Source organism: Anas acuta, chromosome 13 (genome assembly GCF_963932015.1).
Source record: "Anas acuta chromosome 13, bAnaAcu1.1, whole genome shotgun sequence".
In the NCBI taxonomy this organism is placed as follows: Eukaryota; Metazoa; Chordata; class Aves; order Anseriformes; family Anatidae; genus Anas; species Anas acuta.
Window position 1 is genome coordinate 20,451,646 of NC_088991.1, and position 8,861 is coordinate 20,460,506.

General features: G+C 56.6%; 1 long non-coding RNA gene across 3 annotated transcripts; it reads left to right on the forward strand.

Moving 5' to 3' along the window:
* Nucleotides 1-4,529, forward strand: LOC137863837 (uncharacterized). Of its 3 annotated transcripts, none has more exons than XR_011101182.1 (3): nucleotides 1-589; nucleotides 686-757; nucleotides 2,258-4,529. It is a non-coding gene; the product is annotated as an uncharacterized lncRNA (long non-coding RNA). The 3 variants fall into 3 exon arrangements; XR_011101183.1 differs by having other exon boundaries at nucleotides 1-482; nucleotides 594-757; XR_011101181.1 differs by having other exon boundaries at nucleotides 1-757.
* The last annotated feature ends 4,332 nt before the right edge of the window (nucleotides 4,530-8,861 follow it).

An 8,861-nucleotide genomic window follows, 5' to 3' on the forward strand; every position in this document is an offset into this window, starting at 1 on the left:
TGCTGGGAGGCTGGCTGGGAACGGGGGGTGGCTCCGAAATGAGGGGCTGGAGGCTGGTTTTTCCCTCTTTGCAGAGAGAGGTGGAGGTCAGGAGCTGCAGGTGGGCTGGGGAGCTTTTCCTTGCAGAAGGGTCCTCAATTACTTTTGGAAGAGACCTGCCTGGGTCCATTCCCTTTGGGATGGAGGAGCTTCACGAGATAGCTGGGGGTCTGGAAGGAGGAAGAGCTGCTGCCAGGAGGAAGGCTTTGTTGGATCCAGGGAAGAAGGGAATGAGAAAGCAATCACTGCGGTGGAGGTTGAAGGTTTTGGTATGGAAAAGATACACGAGCTTGCCTGGCCACAGATGAAAATAGTGGGAAGGCTGAGATGGGTAACACAGCCTCACCCTGCCCCTCACCCTCTGATTGTCTGCTGGGGGATGTGGGGTGGCCCGTTGTCACCCCCTGGAGAATTCAGGGCAGTCAGCCCTCCCCAAAAGCAGGGTAAGGGGTGGATGGAGGACAGGATACTCTGCTGCAGCCTCAGCCAGCTCTAGGTGCTGGGGGGTCGTTGCCTGACGCAGCTTCATCACGGCAAATTTTAACCTCACGTAGGTTTCGCAGCTCTGCTTGTGGCCCCACCTGGCAATGGGAAATGTGCTGAGTTCAGCAGCCCTTTTCTTCCTTCTTTTATACTGTTTTTAAAGAATAACTTTGTTTTCCTGTCCGGGAGCCAAATTTCACAGGAGCAGCCTCAGCGGGGCAGCCGAGCTGAGCAGGTTCGTGCCTGGGGATGTGCAGCAGGGCTCGTCCCTGTCCCCGTCCCTGTCCCTGTCCCCATCCAGGCAGCGAGCACCCGGCCCAGGCAGGGGTGCAGAGCCCCTCGAGGAGGCTGCTGCAGGGCAAGGACCATCCACGCAGCTCAGCCAGGCAGGGCCAGCTCCTCCAAGTCCTGATGGAGAAGAATATCTTCTCCCTACCAGGTCTCCCACGCTCCTGGTGCTTGCTATCCGGCACATCGGTGCGCCCAGAGGAGCAGCCGAGCTGGAGGAGAGGCTGGAGGCTGGCTGCCAAAAGGGGATGCTGAGCACAGAGTCCTGGGGAGCGGGGCTGCTGCTCCTGGTGGCTCGGGGCTCAGCAGACTGAGAAAGGGAAGGAGCCCACGTGGGGCATCCGAATCTCAACTCGCAGCCTTCCCCAGCTTCTGGATGCCTGCTACTCGCAATCTGCTCACAGGCAATTTGCAAATAAGAAAGGAAGTTTAAATTCAGTCACCAGAAATAGCTCATTTCTGGGTTTGCAAGTTGTCTGGGAGCTGCTCGCAGTTTTGTCATTTGCAGTTGGGTTAAAAAAAAAAAAAAAAGGCAAAAAAAAAAAAAAAAAAGCAAAATCCGAAGAAGACAGAAAGCAGAAGTCTGGCTGGGGAACAGAGCTGAGCATTGCGGTAGGGGACGGGGGGATGCTCGGGGCTAAAGCACCTTGGGGCTGTGGTCCCCGAGGTGCTGTGCTGGGGGGGGAGGCGATAACAGCCCCCTCCTGGGCAGCTCTGGCCTGGCCATCGCTGCGGGGAGCTTTGCTGAGCCTCTCATTAACGGAAATAAATGGACAGGGTGCAGTGAGTGGATCAGGGCAGATTTATGGGGAAGGATTAAAAGAACTAAATAGACATAGTTTGGTGAAGAGACGTTTAAAGGAAAGGGCATGTGTGTATAGGGAGGGAGTGAAAAGTATAATAACAGTCTATAAATATTTGAAGGTGTAGGCACCACGAAGCAGATTGATTTATTCCTGGCGATGTAAATGGGATGCAGTTAGAGAGGGAAGGATACCCCACGGGGAGAAGCTGCGGATGTTTCCCTGCAGAAGGAGCTGGGATCCCATCAGAACCTGCAGGGGAAGGCAGGTTTGGCCCGGTGGCATCCTCTGCTCTGGCTCTGTGCCACGATGGGTCCTGGCCCCCCGTACCCGACCGGGGACCCCCCCAGTGTCACAGTCCTGGCCGAGCACGGCGCTGGGTGCCACAGCCCGGCTGGCAGTGCCGTGAAGGCGACAGATGGGAGCGGGGAAGGCTCGCTCCACCAGTGCCAGGGTGAAAATGGCTCAGCTGCAGATGAATATTTCCAGAAGCCCCTTCTTCCTTGGTCGGTAATTACGAGCAGATTTTCTCGTGGATAAAAGGGAGGCTGGTTTCAAGAAAGAAATGACCCCGTGTGGGAAGAACTGATTCTTCTTGGAAAAGATGGTGCCTCGAGCGAGTTTAACTCTTCTCCTTCCTCCAGGCAGGAACGGATTCGCTGCGTCCACATCCCCATCAGCCAGATCCTGCAGCCGTTCGGGGCAGGCACGGAGATCGGCTACGAAGCACCGTGGCCCTTGTCGGGAGGGCCGGGCTCCGCCTCACCAAAACCACCTCCCGTCTGCCAGGAACGGCGAGGAGAATTTATGAAATGGACGTGAAAGGCAAACAGGGCCTTGGAAGTTTTCCCCAGCGTGAGAGAAGCTCTTGAAGTTTATTCACATAACAGCCATCTTATTAAAGAGTGTCTTGGAGAACTTTGAACAGCTTTCTATATGGAAACAAATCTGCCTCTATAGCAGCAGTTTTCTGTGTTTCTTTTGATAACGATAATGATCTTACATTTCTGTGCTGCCTTTCATCTTGCCGGATCTTAATGAGCTTTACAGACAAATGTGCAAGCTATACGCAAAGATCAATTCGCCCAACAATGACACGCAGCCGCGGCTGGGGTGGCTGTGGCAGGTGTTTACACAGCCCGCTGCAGAAGCATTTCAGGCAGGAATGGAGGGGATTGGGTTTTGTTTTGATTTTTGTTATTTATTGAAAATGCAGGCAGCATTTTAGAGAAGCAGAAGTTGGCAGGCTAGAATTTGGCCGGGACAACAAAGTTGTCTCCCTGTCTTTCCTCTTGGAGCGGTTCCTCCTTTCAATACATATTTCACCCTTCCCGGTGCCAGGGAAGGGATCGCTTCCCAATAGCTAACGCTCCTGCCTGGCATGGAGGCGGACAGCTTCAGCGCTCCGCTAAATATTTAATGCGTTTCATAGGAGGGGGACAGTGCCAAGAGGAGAGCGCCGTGCCAGAGCGCTGATGGCCAGCGCCCACGGTGCTCAGCTGAGCAGAGCCTGGGACAGAGCCGCATCCATCCCGGACACACTCAGCACCCCCTGCCCGTGGGTTTGCTCCCCTTGTTCCCAATATTTCACCTTAAAGCCCCAAATGATGCTGTGGGTACAGAGCTCCCATCCCCGGCAGTGCCTTTCTGTCCGCTGTGGTGTTCAAGGGTAGAGGCATCACCTTGAAGGCAGGATGCTGCCTGTCTGGAGCCTCATCTATTCCCAGCCCGTCAGGCCAAATTTAATGTTGTGGTGAGGAGCAGCGGTCCCTGAGCTGAGCGCTTCTCCTCCCCATCCATCCAGGGCATCATTTATCTCCTTCCCACCGCGGCGAGCCGAGGAGGCAGCCTGCACGTGAGAAGACGAGGCAGGAGCTGGGCGCATCCGAAGTGCCCCCGGCTTCCATTTGGAGCCAATGTGCTGAATAATGATCACAGGCCAAGGAGAAAGCTGCTGCCGTTATTACTCAGGTGTCACTTGCAGACCTGCGTCGCCGAGGCCGGCCACCTCCTCCTCCTCCTGCTTGAGCATCTCCTGCCAAGAAGTCTCTGCTCCTTCCCGAGCACCCATCCTGCTGGCGCTGTGTCTGCGTGGCACAGTCACTGTGCCGCCTGGGGACGTGCCACCACGGTCAGCTTGTGGCCCTGCTGGGGACGTGCCACCTCGGCAGGCTGCGGTCCCTCAGTTCACAAATTTCTTCAAGCCACTTGTGGTTTCTGGGGAAGCGAATTCCTTTCCTCTCCTCTGTTTCTTTTCCTTTCAGGCTGACACCCGTGATAGCCCTTTTATCCTCCTGTATCTCCCTTTTCACCTTCTTGTTTTTGTTTTTGTTTTGGCTTTGGTTAAGTTAACCATTCCTCTGCTGCTCGGAGTTTGTGCAGCCCTGCTGGCTCAGTGTGGTTTATTTTAATAACACTCCTTGCCGTACACTAGCTGGTTGCCTCAGCATGGTGCCCCCTGTAAGGTCTGTGCCACAACATCCCATAGCAGGAGCACCCCCCGGGGGGTTTCTCAGGTCGTGCCTCACTCCTTCGCTCACTCCTGAGGATTTCATCTCTCTGCAGCTTGAACAAATGGACCTGGGTTTCAACCTGGATCAAGATCCCCGCTGTGCATGGTGGCAACAGACAGCAGCAGAGGGGAGCTGGGGGCACCCTGATGGGTTTTTCCCCCGGGGTGTGGACGCTGGCACGGCACCGTCCCCCTGTTCCTGGCGGTAAAGCTGTAATCTCCCTCCGTCCTCAGAAACCTCCAGGAGAGATTGATGGAAGCCCGGGTCAGCCATTAGTGACCGCTGCATAAATCACCCTCATTAGCCCAGCTCCCTTGGCAAGGCGTGCTGATGTATGGGCCCGCTACGCCTGCGAAGCATTAAAAAAATCCCGGCTGCATACCTGGGCCAGCCGAGGATCCCTGCCGCACCAGCACCTTGTCTGCAGGACGAAGGGATGGATTCTCCTTCTGGCCCTGCCTTTTGTTGTCTGCAAGTTTTTCTCCCTGCCCTGAACCACTCGGTATTTTATTTTATTTTATTTTATCAATTCCAGACTGTTTGGGGCTGGCTACTGAGACGATTAACAGAAGCGGAGGGGAACCCACCTGGGGTGGCAGCTCTCAAAGAGGGGAAGTGCCCTGAGCCTGAGCAGGCACCCAGCCCTCCGCGGAGCCAAAGGCGTCGGGGCGAGCTATGGTGAGAGCATTTCCCAGCAGCAGGGCTGCGGGAAGCCTCTGGTTTTCTGTCTGCTCATCTGACACGGCACATGCTGCTGGGTCCTGCTGTAGCCGGCCACGTGCACTGCTGCTCCCCTTCCCCTGGAAGGAAATCCAGGTCCTGCTCTGCAAGGCAGCATCGGACCTCACCTTGGTGCAGCGTGGCCGGGGGGTTGTGGTGGGGCTGGCAGGGAGATGTGCTGGCATCAAGGGCTTTCTTCAGTGACGTTTTGCCAAGGAAACCCTGGAAATCCCCGAGTATGCAAGGTGCTCACTCAGGATCCTGCACATCTCTCCTGGTGCCCAGGGCTCGAGCGGTGTGGACACGACCCAGCTTTGGTTTGAAGGAGCAAGGGAAGGGCTTTGGGGGAATGAGCACAAGTTTTATCCATAGGGATGGGAAAGGCACGGGGGGAGATGAGCTGAACGCTGATAGGAATTCACCAGCCACTGCTGAGTGACAGTAAGGGACACAAACAGCGCTCGTGTGAGGGTGACCGGGCTCAGGGGGCTGTTTTCATGGTGTTTGGCGTGATTGCTGTGGGAAGAGCGGTGGCCCTATGGCTTCTGTAGGTGTCCTGCACTAGCAGCCTCTGGCTCCCTTTCAGAAATGGGCAGTGCCATGAGATCAGGCAGTCCGCACAGCCCCGTAGTGCCAGGAGGAACTCTGCTGCACCAAACGTGTAGGTTTGGGTACGTTGTGCAGCATTTTAAATCAAGATGCCTTTCTAATTAGGGCCTGGAGAGGCTGATGACTGACAAGAGGCTTTGAATGGGTTGGGTTCGAGTTCACAGCTTGGTGAACCACAGCTGGGGCACGGCTACATGGCTGGGGGCAGGATCCGTGCCGGCCCCCCCAGTGCCTGGGGACAGAGCAGTGAGTGGGATCCCCTGTGCCTTGGCAGCCCTGGGGTGGGCAAAGGGCTCATGCTGCCAGCCCAAGGGTAGGGGCTGGGCCGGGAAGGAGATTTTTGTCAGATCCCCGTCCTTGCTGTGCCTGCGAGCAGGGCTGTGACTCATGCAGCCCCGCAGGAGCAGATGTGTGAAGCGAGGTGAGGCTGGGTTTAGCCAAATGCTTTCCCCTGGAAGCGGAGAAGCCTCCCTTCCGCCTGGCCTGCACGGCTGCTGTCTGCATCATGCTCTAGATGCGGCATCGCCCACCCCTGGAATAGACGTGGTCATACTTGGAGCATCTCGAATGCGCCTCTCCCCGCCGAGCACTGCTCGGTAAAAAAGTGCTCTTTGTCTTGGGCTGCTCATCCCCTGCAGCAGCCAGGTGAATGTCACCGTCCCCTTCCCAGGCAGAAAAGGAGCTCACGGCCCCCGGCGAGTCAATGTCAAAGCAAGGGTTGCAGCCTGGAGAGCCAGCCCGCCTGCTCCTCCCCGCAGCATTTATTTCTCTCCGAGCAGCATCCACCCTGCGTGAGAGCGGCGCCATAAAGAACAAATAAAGTGCTGCGCAAGCCGAAGGAAATGGCATCATTTAGAAATATGCGCAAGGTTAACGGGCACGGGGACGGCGCGGTGCCTGTGGATGGATGGTAGGAGAGCTGGCAGATGAGACCCGAAGGGCTGCAGAAGGTAAGGCACTACCGGCAAATTCATCCACGTGCATAAGTCACGAGCGAACCTGGCTGCTTACCCCGTTAAAGGAGCATCCTTTAGCCAGGGCCACAGGTTGTGTTGGTGCTGCCGTGTCCCCGGGACCTGGTGGGTTCTCCCTGGCCCCGCACAGATTTGTCCCAAGCAATTAGCCAGGAGTGATGCAGCTCCCACCCGGCCCCCAGCTGGATGAGACGGAGGGGGGGAAGCGCTCCGAGGTGCTCCGGGGCCTCAGTCTCCTGGGGCTGAGGAGCAGAATTGAGGGATTTTTAGAACATTTAAAAATGTTTGCTCTCTCAGCCCCACCGGCACGGCCTGAGGCATGTTGCCTCTCCAAATTAGGCCACTGTCAGGTTTTCTGGCTGAGTGCTGAGTTTCCATTTAATTTTCATCACCGTGTTCTCTGACAGCAGCCCGGCGTGGATACCCTGAGCAGGATACAGAGCGCCTGGGCAGAGCTTGCTCTGGCTGCTGGCTGCTGACACCGAGTCCCTGGGAATATTCAGGTGTGTGAGAGGCAGTTGAGGTGCTCCTGCAGCCAGGGCTCATGGAGCTGGAGGCAAACCTTCGCTCTGCCCCTGCCTTTCTGCAGCTTCGTGGGGAAAGCAGCTCTTCCTTTGGCTTCCTTGGGCAAATATTTGGATTCCCCACACCTCACCTCCAGGTGAATACCCGGGCTTGTCCCTCGTGCAGCCTCATGCCCAGGGCAGCAGTGCGGTGCCCAGCAGTGCCCTGCGCTCTCCACCAGCTGCTGGTTGTCTCTGTGTGGGTCAAGTGCTCCTCTGCCCGTCCTTGCTTTCCCCCCGTGAGATAGGGCTAATGATATCCAGGTGGTTTCCCAGAGAGCTCTTTTATTATAAACAAAGGTTGGCTGTGAGGACCACGCGTCCTCGGGGTCTCTGTGTGTGTGCCTGGCCTCTTTGTTGGAAATATTTTGCCTTGGCTACGCTTACAGAGAGGAGCTTTTGGTGGTGGCAGCAAAACATGCCTGAAGCTGCAGGTGAGCACCACGGGGGAAAAGGACCATCTAGCAAGGGAAACATCAGTAGGAGGGAGCTCAGGCAAGTTTCCATCACCCAGGGCAGTTTTTCACCCCAATGCCCAGGCTCTGGGGTGCCACGGACACTGCTCTGGGCTGGTGGCCAAGGGTCTGGTGACGAGGGAGCCATGCACAGGGGCTGTGTGGGCGATGGGTGGGCTTTGCTCCCCAGCCCCTCGTTGCCTGCCCTTCTGCTTCCTCCCCCAGCCCACCTCGCCTCGCTCATGGGAACAGCTGGATGGGACCTAATTTCTGCTTGCCTTTGGAGAACCAGCGGGCCCTGTAGCCAGCAAAAACATTTACAGAAAAAATAGTAATAGATCTGCTTCCCTTTCGTCAGGGTGAGGAGGGGAGCTCTGATGTTGAGGTTTCTTACGCAAGATGAAGGAATTGCTGTCTCTAAATGAGAGCCCAGCGTGTGAGCGAGCTGGAAGGGTGCTGACACCTCCCAGCCCCCTGGAAGCAGCCCAGGGCTTGTGGGGAAGGCCTCTGGCTTCCTTGGTGGCGCTGGGCTTTGAATGGTTATTCCTCTGAAACCAGCGCTTGTTTAGTGGTTTTCCCTTAATAAAAGAAGCTTTCCCTCTGCAAGGATGTCATTGCTGAGGAATTATTGATGGGCCTGGCCTTGACATCCTTCAGAAGTTGTCTGTTCTCCAAGGCTGTGCGTGTGGAGGTGTGAGCTCAGCCTCCCTGTGTTGGTGCCCCCGAACCCAGGCTCTCCCAGCTGACCCCATGCCCCCGCTACTGGGGCTGACTCCAGGGGTTCTCCTTGTCCCCTCTGAAGGTGCTGGTCCTGGCTGGGTTTTGGGGCTGCCAGCACCTTGCCAAGGTATTTATGAGTGTGTCTGACCCGGTTCCTGCCAAGCACGACTCCTGGCTCGGCTCCTGCCAGCCGCACACCGCCGGGACGGGGTCAGCGAGCCCCAGGCAGGAGGCAGCACCCCCACCGTGCCGGGAAGGGTTGGGAGCATCCTGTGGTTTGGACGACATCCGTCTGTCTGTCTGCCTTGCTCGGGGCCTTCGTGCCGCCGGATTAGTAGCTGCACCTCTCCAAGCGTTGAGTCAGGCGCGGCTGTCATCCCCAGCAGCCACTGGGCACTGTCGGTGGAAGTGGATTTCAACGCTCATTAATCCCTGGCCGGGCTGGATCCCTCCTTCGGCTGGTTTTTCCAGGAACCTCATCCAAGCATAATCTCCTCGCTGGGTTTGCAGTGGTTTGGCAGCAGCTTGTATCCTCCTTCTTCCTCCCCCTTGCCCACTCTTTGCCCTTTCATTTCTTGGGGCTGCCGCATGTCCTTTATCTTCCTCTTTTTCTGGTTTTCCTTGGTGACCAAGCACACTGGAGGGGAAATGAGTTTCTTTCCCGGTTTTGACCCTTCTGTGGAGAAGTGGGGGC